Raw genomic sequence first — 10,160 nt, 5'->3', positions numbered from 1 at the left:
AGCATGGCTATATGCCAAAGGTGGACAAATGCTGTTACCTTCCCACGGAGGTGGTACGTATATATCTACTCGTATTTTGCATGCTTTCTAACTGCTAGGTGGCCAGGAGCTGGGAGCTCACCCCGTTGCATGGTGCTGGGGTCTTAAATCTGGGCTGTCAGCTTTCCAGCTGACAAGCTCCACCTCTTTAACCGCTGAGCCATCGCACCCGCCTTTAAACCCCAAGTAACCCGCTACAAATTACATTTTGGATCATTCAGGTAAATACCGGTAAGCATGTCTTTGTAATTATTGAGATTCATCTCTAACCTTAGAAAAAGCACAGAGTCTTTTGCGGAAAAGGAGCAAAACGAAAAGAAACAAGCGCAGTTGTATATCAGTGAAGTTGATTCTGGTTGGTACACTATATAAAAAAAAGATCAAGGTGACAAAACGATGGCATTGAACAGAGGCACTGGTGAAGAATCATTTGTTAAGATTAAAATCTCATCTTCCTCCAGTGATAGAGTCTTGAATTAGGTGTTCTCCAAATTAACCACCACAGAACTTTATGAAGTATCTTGTCTGATTTAAAAAAGTCTCATTCTCAATTTTGCGCATGTTTAATTGGCCCTGTCTTTGAATGTCCTAACTCTTTTATGGACTAACATGGCTTATATTGTTTATTTTACTCAGATTCCCTTTCAGTCTTCATTTTTAAAAATTCTGAATTTTTAGAAATGTTTTTCTGATCCTTAGTGAATAGTAGCCCAAGCTAACTAAAAGTTTGACTTCCACCAACTGAGAAATTCATAACCCATTTACTGAAAAATCCAGGAACATTTTTAATCAGGTACATTATGTAACATGCTGTGCTAGATCAGTATTGTAAAGGATAATAAACATTTCCTCCAAATCTAAAAGTTACACCAGCATAAAACATCCTTCCTTTACTAAAAAGGACTAGCCTACAGTCAAAGATTTTTCACTTTGAAAATCTGTTTCTCTTAATCAAATCCCACTCTGCCCTTGACTGAATCAATGCAGCACTTAGTAATACATTCCTTCTGGTGCTATTTGCTAAATAACAAACCAAAACCAAAACCACAGTTAAACTAACAATTAAAGGTATCAGTGCAATCCCTTTGAAGTTAATTGCCTGGTTGGGAAATCTCTTTTTATTCACAGCACATGGCTTTTTTCTGAAAAGGGTGGGGGGGTTAGAAACTGTCAAAACAGCAACCAGCCAACATAAAACCCATGAAAGTACAGGCACTGATGAAAAGGTGATTAAAAAATTGTATGGATATTTATTAGAAATTAAACTAGAAGAAGAACAAGTTAAAGAAACTACGATTGCTTGGGGGAAGAATTTTGGATATGGGATTGATCTAGAGAAATGGCAAAAATTGTGGTCTCAAAATTATAAAATGACAATGTCAACAGCATATAAAGAAAATTTGTATAAGATGTTTTACAGGTGGCATTTTCCCTGACAAGAATAGCTAGAATGTTCAAGAATAAATCCGAAAAATGTTGGAAATGTCATCAGACACCTGGCACATATTACCATATGTGGTGGACTTGTGCGAATGCTAAAAAATACTGGACTAAAATCCACATGTGGTTGGAGAAAATGACGAAAAAACATATAGACTTGAAACCAGAGATATTTTTATTGGGAATTTTACCTGAAATATATAGCAAAGACTTGAAATACCTGATTGTAAATGTATTAACAGCGGCTAGGATTGTATTTGCTAAAAACTGGAAAAATGAGAAGATACCATCACAGGAGGAAATAATTAAGAAAATATTGGAATGTGCTGAAATGAGTAGATTGACATTTGAAATTAGAGAACAAGAGGATAAACAATTTTATAAAATTTGGGATCTTTTCTATCAATGGTTAGATAACAAAGTACAGTAATGAAATATGTAGATTTCTAGAAAATAATAAATATATAAAGATGTACTTTTTATTATTATAATTACAGAATGATTTTAGGATAGATTTGGGATGATAATATGAACTGTTATACAATAAATTAAGTAAATTATGGTTATCTTGTAAAACATGAATGAATAAAAGTATAGTCAAATGATTGATTAATAATGATACTAAGGTATTTAGTTTTTGATTGACAATATGAGATTATATGTAACGTAATTGTAATTGAAGACTACGAAATGGAAGCACAAAACAATTTGTAAACCAATCGGCACACTGTATGTACACCTATGGAAGACAGCTTGATGTTTTTATGTTTTGTTTGTTTATGTTTGTTTTTAAAAACCAACAAAATTTAAAAATAAAAATAAATTAAAAAAAAACATAAAACCTATGAAAGTTAACAACCAATCGCATTGTTTGTATCTGGGAATTCAGCTTTATATAAACTTACCTTTTCCCCCCTGTGAATGTTCTACTTTCTCAACAATTTGGAGCGCAAGGATTGTTCATATAATAAATTCTAAGCTTTCCTTCTCAGGATTTGGTTCTTCTTCCACAACAATATTAAAATTGCTTACCTTTTTAATAGCTTAGTCAATTGCATAAATTTATGTTTTAATATATTCTGTGAAATGATTAATTCAGTAACCAAGTTAAGTATGAATGCCTTGATAGTGAAATGTTAGGAGGGGGGAAAAGGCAGAACACATTTAATGTGAATATTAACGGTCTCATGTTTGAGTGAGCAGTGCTATCTAAATTCAGAGACAAGTAGAAATGTATTCTTTTCAGAACTGCTTTTTGCCCTGACTGAGAATAATTCATCAGTGGAACGACTTGCCAGAAGAAATTGTGAGTGCTCCAACACCGGAGGGTTTTTAAGAAGAGATCGGACAAACATTTCTCTGAAGTTTCCCTGCTTGAGCCAGGGTTTAGAACACCTCCAAAGTCCCTTTCAATTCTGTTTATTCTCCTGAAAATATTTTTGAACCTTTCACCTCATTCTTTCTTCCCCAAAGTCCAGATTTTCCTTTCCTTTCTCCCTCCTTCGCGTATTCTTGAAATGTTACTTGTCATGCAGTCAACTACGTCATTGGGTAACACCCTTCCCGCATACATTTGAGACATCAATCACCTGAAGCAGTGAGAGTCTGTTTTTGTCAGAAGGCCCATGTGGCTTCTGGAAGGACAGGTCCTTCAGTCTAGCTGGTAGAAGTCCTCCAAAACATAACTTGTGTCATGGTTTTGCTATGCAGTGTGAATCCCATTCAGCCCTTGGGGCCAGTCTACCTGCAATCTCTCCTTTCACCCACTTATCTCAATATTGTTCTTTGAAAAACAAATACCTGAAAGTTTTCCTCCTCTATTTTCCCATGATACTGAAAACCACCTAAACTACCAACCTGAAAGGCAGCTCCAGGCTACCACTTCTTGTTTATTGAATGTTTCCTCTGCTGTTGATGGAATTTTTTTTTAATGCTTGCAGTCTTACACAATTGTTCAAACCAAAGGAGTATGTAAGGAAAAGATGCCCCTGGGAGAGAAAAGCGACAGCTCTTTAGATCAACAAAACAGCACAAATGGAAACAGTGGAATTAAGAAGAGCAGAAAAGGACCTGGCTAGTTCCAATAAATTTACTATCGCATTTCTTACCATTCTACTAGGGAAATGGCTCAGGAGTTGGAGACCCTGAGCTTGTCAGCTTGAGCTGACAGACCGGGTTTGAGACCCGAGCTCTGCGCAACAGGGTGAGCTCCCATTACTTGCTCCAGCTCCTGCCCACCTAGCAGTTTAAAAGCAAGTAAATGTGAATAGATTAATAGGTACCACTCTGGTGGGGAGGTAGCAGCATTCCGTGTGCCTTTGGTGTATAGCCACGTTGGCCACATGACCACGGAAATTGTCTTCAGACAATGCTGCCTCCCTTGGCCAAGAAATGGAAATGAACCATGCCCTCTAGAGTCACACATGACGGTCATAGAAATCTTTATCTTTTTTACTAGGGAGAAGTGTTTTTCTCTGAGCAACAGGGGGAAAACACCTTCCCGTCAAGTCACTCTGTTTATATTGCTATTCTAGACAACATTAGTCAGACACATCAAGGGTAAAATGATGCAGTACCAACTTGATTCATGAACCAATAAACTGGGCTAGGGATTGAAAACAAATAAATGATCAACTCTTTTTTTGCCTATCTAGGCCCCTGATGGATTTTGAAAAGGGGAGGAAGTAATCAATGATCAGAGTGGGGAGGACAAATTCTTTGCGCACTGTGCATACCATCCAGTAGGAGATTATACTTTTTTTTAAGGCTCCACTGACTTTCACTACCTTAAATTAACCTTTCCCCACGGAAGGGGTAATTATATCAACACTACCTGCTTAGAGTACTACAGTATGCGCTACATGGGGCTGCCATTGAAGGAGTGCAGTGGCCTCCAACCTGATCAGAGTATTTCACTGGCAACATCTTCCATACCCTACTCCTGCAGTGTACAGGCACTCCTTGACTTACAATGGTTTATTGGTTCACGACTTCTTTTAGGGAATGTTTGAAATTACACTGATAAAAGTGACTTAGGACCATTGCAGCATTCCCAGGGTCACTTGGTTAAAATTCAATCGCTGAGCAACTGACTCATATTTATGACGGTTGCAGGGTCCTGGGGTCATATGATCCCCTTTTGCGACCTTCTGACAAGCAAAGCCAATGGGGAAGCCAATACACTTAGCACACTTTTGATTAATTTACCAACTTCACTGATTCACTTAACAACTGTGGCAAAAAAAAGGTTATAAAATGGTGGTGGTGGTGGGGAATCAATGAAATGTCTTGCTTAGCCACAGAAAATTTGGGCTTCATTGTGGTCGTAAGTCGAGGATTTCCTGTACTGGCTGCCAGCAGGTTTCTCTATGCCTGTTGAAGGGCTGGTGCTACTCTATAAAGCTTTACAAAGTTTATCTCTGAGTTATCTGCAGATGGCATTCTCCCACTGGAATAGACCTGGTTGGTTCCCTCTTCCGGGAGGAACTATTAACATTGCTCAATTTTTCATGGCGGGGGGCGGAATTAAGGATCAACAGTGTTGCTTTTTGTGGCTGCACTGGTTCCCTGGAATGGCCTTGCAGTGAAGATCCAGTCAGATTCAACCACCATTACTTCTGGGAGCTGCTCAAACTAGATCATTTCCAGAGGCCATTTGGATCTTGATGTCATCTCGGTTTGGTCAGATTAAAATTTTCTTTAGTTTCTGGAGCTTTATTTATATAACTTTTATTTATTATTTGATTCTTATATATAAACATCTGGAAGTTCTTAGGGATTCAGTGGTCTAGAAAGACACTATCCAACTTTATAATATTATTATTAGTATTGTGATCATACAAATACACGTTTTCCTACAAAGAGGCTTATAACAAATGGAACTGATCAGCGGTTAGAAAGTCATCCAAACGAAAAATAGATTGGACTGTTTTATTTAAGGGTATTAATCAAATTTTATATCGATTCCATCTGGCGAGAAATGGGCAGTGTACAAAATCAATAAAAATGATGCATGTGTAAAAAACAGACATTTAAAAATATAAAAAGCAACATTCAAACAAAGATTAATTAAAACTGAAAAAATACACAGCTGCCTTTAGACAGAGAAAAGGAAAAAGCTGCATCCAGCAAATAATGTTCTCATATGTGGATCAAAAAAATTAATGATGGCTGTCAGTAGCTAAATTTTGGTCACTGAAGAAAAATGGAACTATCTCACTAGGACTTTTACCTTGGATGTTACAGAATTTTAACTCCAAGCAGCCACAACTATTATGGCCAAAGATGAAAAACGTTGGAAACAGTTGGAGGTACATAATTATAAGTTGTCAGCTTCTTCTTGTGGGAGATAGCTTGATTTTTCTGTTCAGGTTGTTTCAAGGAAAGATGAATCAGGAAAACCTAAAACATTTTCAAAGGCATGATATGCACAAGATGGACATACATTAGATTCCCCAAAAGGGAGGGAGATTGAGCTCAGCAAGCAATAAAGTTCATAAGTCAACGATAAGAGCTTTGACAGAAGTCAATAACTATTGGTGAGTATATCAGCTCTAACACTGGACAAACAGATTGTCCTACCAATATACATAGAGCAAATAATAGATGAGGAATTATGGATTTAGAGCAATGTCAAGTAAAAGAGAACGGAAATGGATGCGAGCTTATTTACCTTCCTTCAGAATAAATGGAATCCAAAGGACTTTGTGCTTGGATGACTCACTCGTGTCCCATGATTGGGTGGTTAAAATTTGTGCAACAAAATAAATAAATGTGCTTAAAAGTCACAGCATCTGGAGATGAATTTCAACCTTTGACTCTGAGACGATATTTCCCACTGAAAAGCAGATAATGGAGAAAGGCAATGAAGCACAAACCAATAATGGATGACGAGGTTATTAATGACCATGGAAAATGACATTCCAAATAAGATTTGAAATAGCCCTGACATAATGGATAAGGGTAGGAGAAGATAGCAAGGAATCGGTTATATGTCTCTTAATTTCTGGAAAACTTTTGATCAAGGCTGTAGAATATGTCCAGTTACTCTGTCTCTGGGATTATACTTTGCATATTTTAGAACATTAATTGCAGTTAACTCAGAGTACAGGATAACTTTCTCCAACAGCCAGGAAGATACTGTGGGGCTTCCTATTAAATACTTCATCCAATGTTGAACACAGAACATTGGAGTAATACAGGCAGTCCTTGACCTACGACTGTAATAAAGACTCCCATTTTATGGTTATAAAATGTATCATCATGTGACTGATCTGATTTTATGACCTTTTTGGGGTGGTCATTGAGCGAATGCCACAATTGTTAAGCAAACCCTTGTTGGTCATGGGGCATTTTTTTGCAGAAAACTGGAAATACTTGCCAGTTTGGGGCAGAATATTGAAAAATGTGGTCACGGGACTGTGGGGAGGGAGGTCATCAGAACTTTGGAAGAGGATCATAAGTATGTTTGGAAGGTCCATCATAAGTTTCTGGTCAAGGACTATCTGTAAATTAGCTTCCTTGCAAAGAATTCATGCAGAAGCGAAGGGCATCAGTTAACAAATCCAAAGTCTACCTAGTATTGCTCTCCAATTCAACCAGATTGCTTTTCTCAAAATGACAACGCTTGGCTTGCTCGACCATGTTCCCCCTCTCCTCCACAGTCAGGCATTGGTGGATTTGGGAGAGAAATGAATCTGTTTCCCTCTCTTTGTTGAAGTTACCCTAGGAAAGAGGGTGAGAAACAACAGAAGTCTGAAATTATTCCATCGAGGGCGTCATTTCAAGAGTCTCTCAGTTGTCGTAATCTGGAAGTATTTCCAAAAGGAGAGAGACAGAACTTCCCCAAGGGGAAGGGGAAAAAAAAGCACAAATTCTATACACCCACCCCCCTTTTCTGTCTCTCAAATAGATACTCAAATAAACCTTTAAGAGAGCTCATTTCTGCAGCTCCGATTCAGGTAGCTTAATAAACAGGGCATAAACAAGGAGATGTATTTGTGGTATCACGTGCTGCAATCCTCTTGCCTGGAAAACAAGGGAAGTTGAGCTAAAAAGTACAGTGACCTTTCCCAGATCTGAGCCCAAACAACATCACAACATCCCGTCTAATTAGAGTGTTACTACCAGTTACGATATCTGGAGAGCTCAAAAACATACACAGACACACCCACGGGGCAAAGCTGCGGCTGTTTATGAGAAATATTACACGGTAAGTTGATGATAAAAATCTTCCAAGCGGCTACAAAATGTTTATTACCTAAAGGAAAGCCTCTCGTTTTCTGTTGCTTACAAAAACAATTTTTTTTTAAAAAAAAAATCCAAGCCACCTGACTTCAAACAATGTGTGATGTGTTGACAGATGCAACAGAGATGGCATCCCATGGTCAAGTTGGAGCCTACAGAGGGGCTGGGGGCAAACAGAGCATTCCTAATGTGGGCTGGGCTGAACCCATCTTTATTATTAGATCAGCAGAGACAAAATATTTGGCTGCCTTCAAAAGTGAAATGAATTCATTCACCCAAACAAGAGTTATGGGGTCTGCAATCTTGAAGCAGCAGAGAGTGCGCAGAGAAGAGCAACAAAGATGATTAGGGGACTAGATGATTAGACTAGGTGGAGACATGATAGCAGTGTTCCAGTATCTGAAGGGCTGCCACAGAGAAGAGGGGGAGTCAAGCTATTCTCCAAAGCAGGGGTCGCCAACCTTTTGGACCTCAGGGACCACCAAACTCATAATTTTAAATCCCGCGGACTACTAATATGAATTTTGACAGTGGCTTGCTGATGTTGGTGAGAGAGAGAGAGAGAGAGAGAGAGAGATCCGATCTAACCTCGGAGGGCTGGCTGTGATTCTCTCTCTCTCTCTCTCTCTCTCTCACACACACACACACACACACACACACACACAGGTCCCTCACACATCCCCACCCCTTCCAAGGCAGACACATTCCTAACCAGCTCTGTTCTCAAGGGGGGAAAGAGAGAGAGATGGTAGAAGAGAGAGACTGGGAAACCCCCCCAAAAAAGTTTGCAGGAAAATCCCCCACCCCGTTTTCCTACCAATCGATAATTCTTTACTGTCTCCAGCTTCATTGGGGGGGGGGGGAGAGACTTTTGGCTTCATGCAAGGAAAGCAGCAGAAGCAGAAGTCTTTCTCTCCCCCAAACCAACAGAAATGAGTCTTTGCCGGCACAGCCTCTAGGAGCAGGATGCCTTGCAGGGTCCCAAAGACTCATTTCTGGCAGACTTTGGGGGAGAGAAAGAAAGACTTTTGCTGCTTTCCTTGCGTGCACCCAAAAGCAGAAGAAGAAAGAAGCGGAAAGAAGCAGCCCAGTGACCAGATGAGGTGCATGGGGCAAGTTCCCCCCCTCCACCCTTTCCTCCCTCCCCTCACTACCTCATGTTGTTCACAATGCAAGTGACACAAGCCTTGTGTTCTCGTGGGCCATGTGGGCAGTGCAACCTTGTGTTCCTGTGCAGCCTGCATTAATTGCTTTGGGGAGTGACATTTCTCTGCAGACCACCAAAATTTTCTCATGGACCACCAGTGGTCCCCAGCCCACTGGTTGGCGACAACTGCTCCAAAGTACCTGAGGGTAGCACAAGAAGCAATGGATGGAAACTAATCAAGGAGAGAGGCAACCTAGAACAAAGGAGAAATTTCCAGAGAGTTAGAACCATTAATCAGTGGAACGACTTGCCTTCAGAATTTGTGGGTGTTCCAACCCTGGAAATTTTCAAGAAGAGACTTGGACAACCATTTGTCTGACTGTACACTTTGTGTGTGTGTGTGTTGGACTAGAAGACCTCCAAGGACCGTTCCAACTCTGTGATTCTATTATGAAAGCAATTAAAGACCTTTTTCCTCAACCAGGAAAAGGCAGTCTCAAACTTAACAAGCTACACTTTTTACAAGGTCATTTGTATTTTAATCAGTCCATTAAAAATAAACAGGAATAAAGTTCTGCAAAAAACACACACCATTTGATGAAGTCTTGCATATTTTCACCTTCAGAGGCTATCAGGGTTTCATGTGGCTCTTACTAACGTATAAAGGCAATACCCGAATTAAGAATTTTCAACTTAGGGACAACTGGTGCATACAAACATAAAGCCTGCTATATTAAAAATATGAGTTAAATACAATGGTTTACAGTGACAAATACATGCCCTACTTTGCTATGCTCATGAACATACATGCACGCTTCAGCAGCTCATGGATTCAAGGAAGAAGCCACTATTTTAAGTTGGACTGTGTCTCCAAAGTGCTTCCAAGAAAAGGAAAATGAACACAATTGAAAACAAGTGGAAACACATAAAGTAAATAAAGAAACAAATAAAGAGAAGCAGATGATAGCATTTGAGGAATAAGACTGAGACCTAAAAACTTCAGAAACAAAAAATGTTTCTGACAAAAAAGTTAGCTGGAGCCTTTCACCTTAATTGAAGCAGGGATGGCAAATTTAGAGAAGTGAAGTCATAATGCAGGAGAGATTCACCAAAGTTTACCACACAGTTACCAAGGGCCGCAGCTGCTTACAAGGCCATTTATGATGAGGCAAAGAACTGTACAAACATCCCTTGATGCCTACTTCCAGGTAAAGATGCTGATTTCATTTATTTCATCAGCAGAGATCAAAGATGCCACCTGCGGAAGGGACAGACTCCGAAGGTTCAG

Source organism: Pseudonaja textilis, chromosome 1, assembly GCF_049901715.1.
Source record: "Pseudonaja textilis isolate UNSWEBS1 chromosome 1, rPseTex1.2, whole genome shotgun sequence".
Lineage (NCBI taxonomy): Eukaryota > Metazoa > Chordata > Lepidosauria > Squamata > Elapidae > Pseudonaja > Pseudonaja textilis.
Note: the sequence above shows the minus strand (reverse complement) of the source record.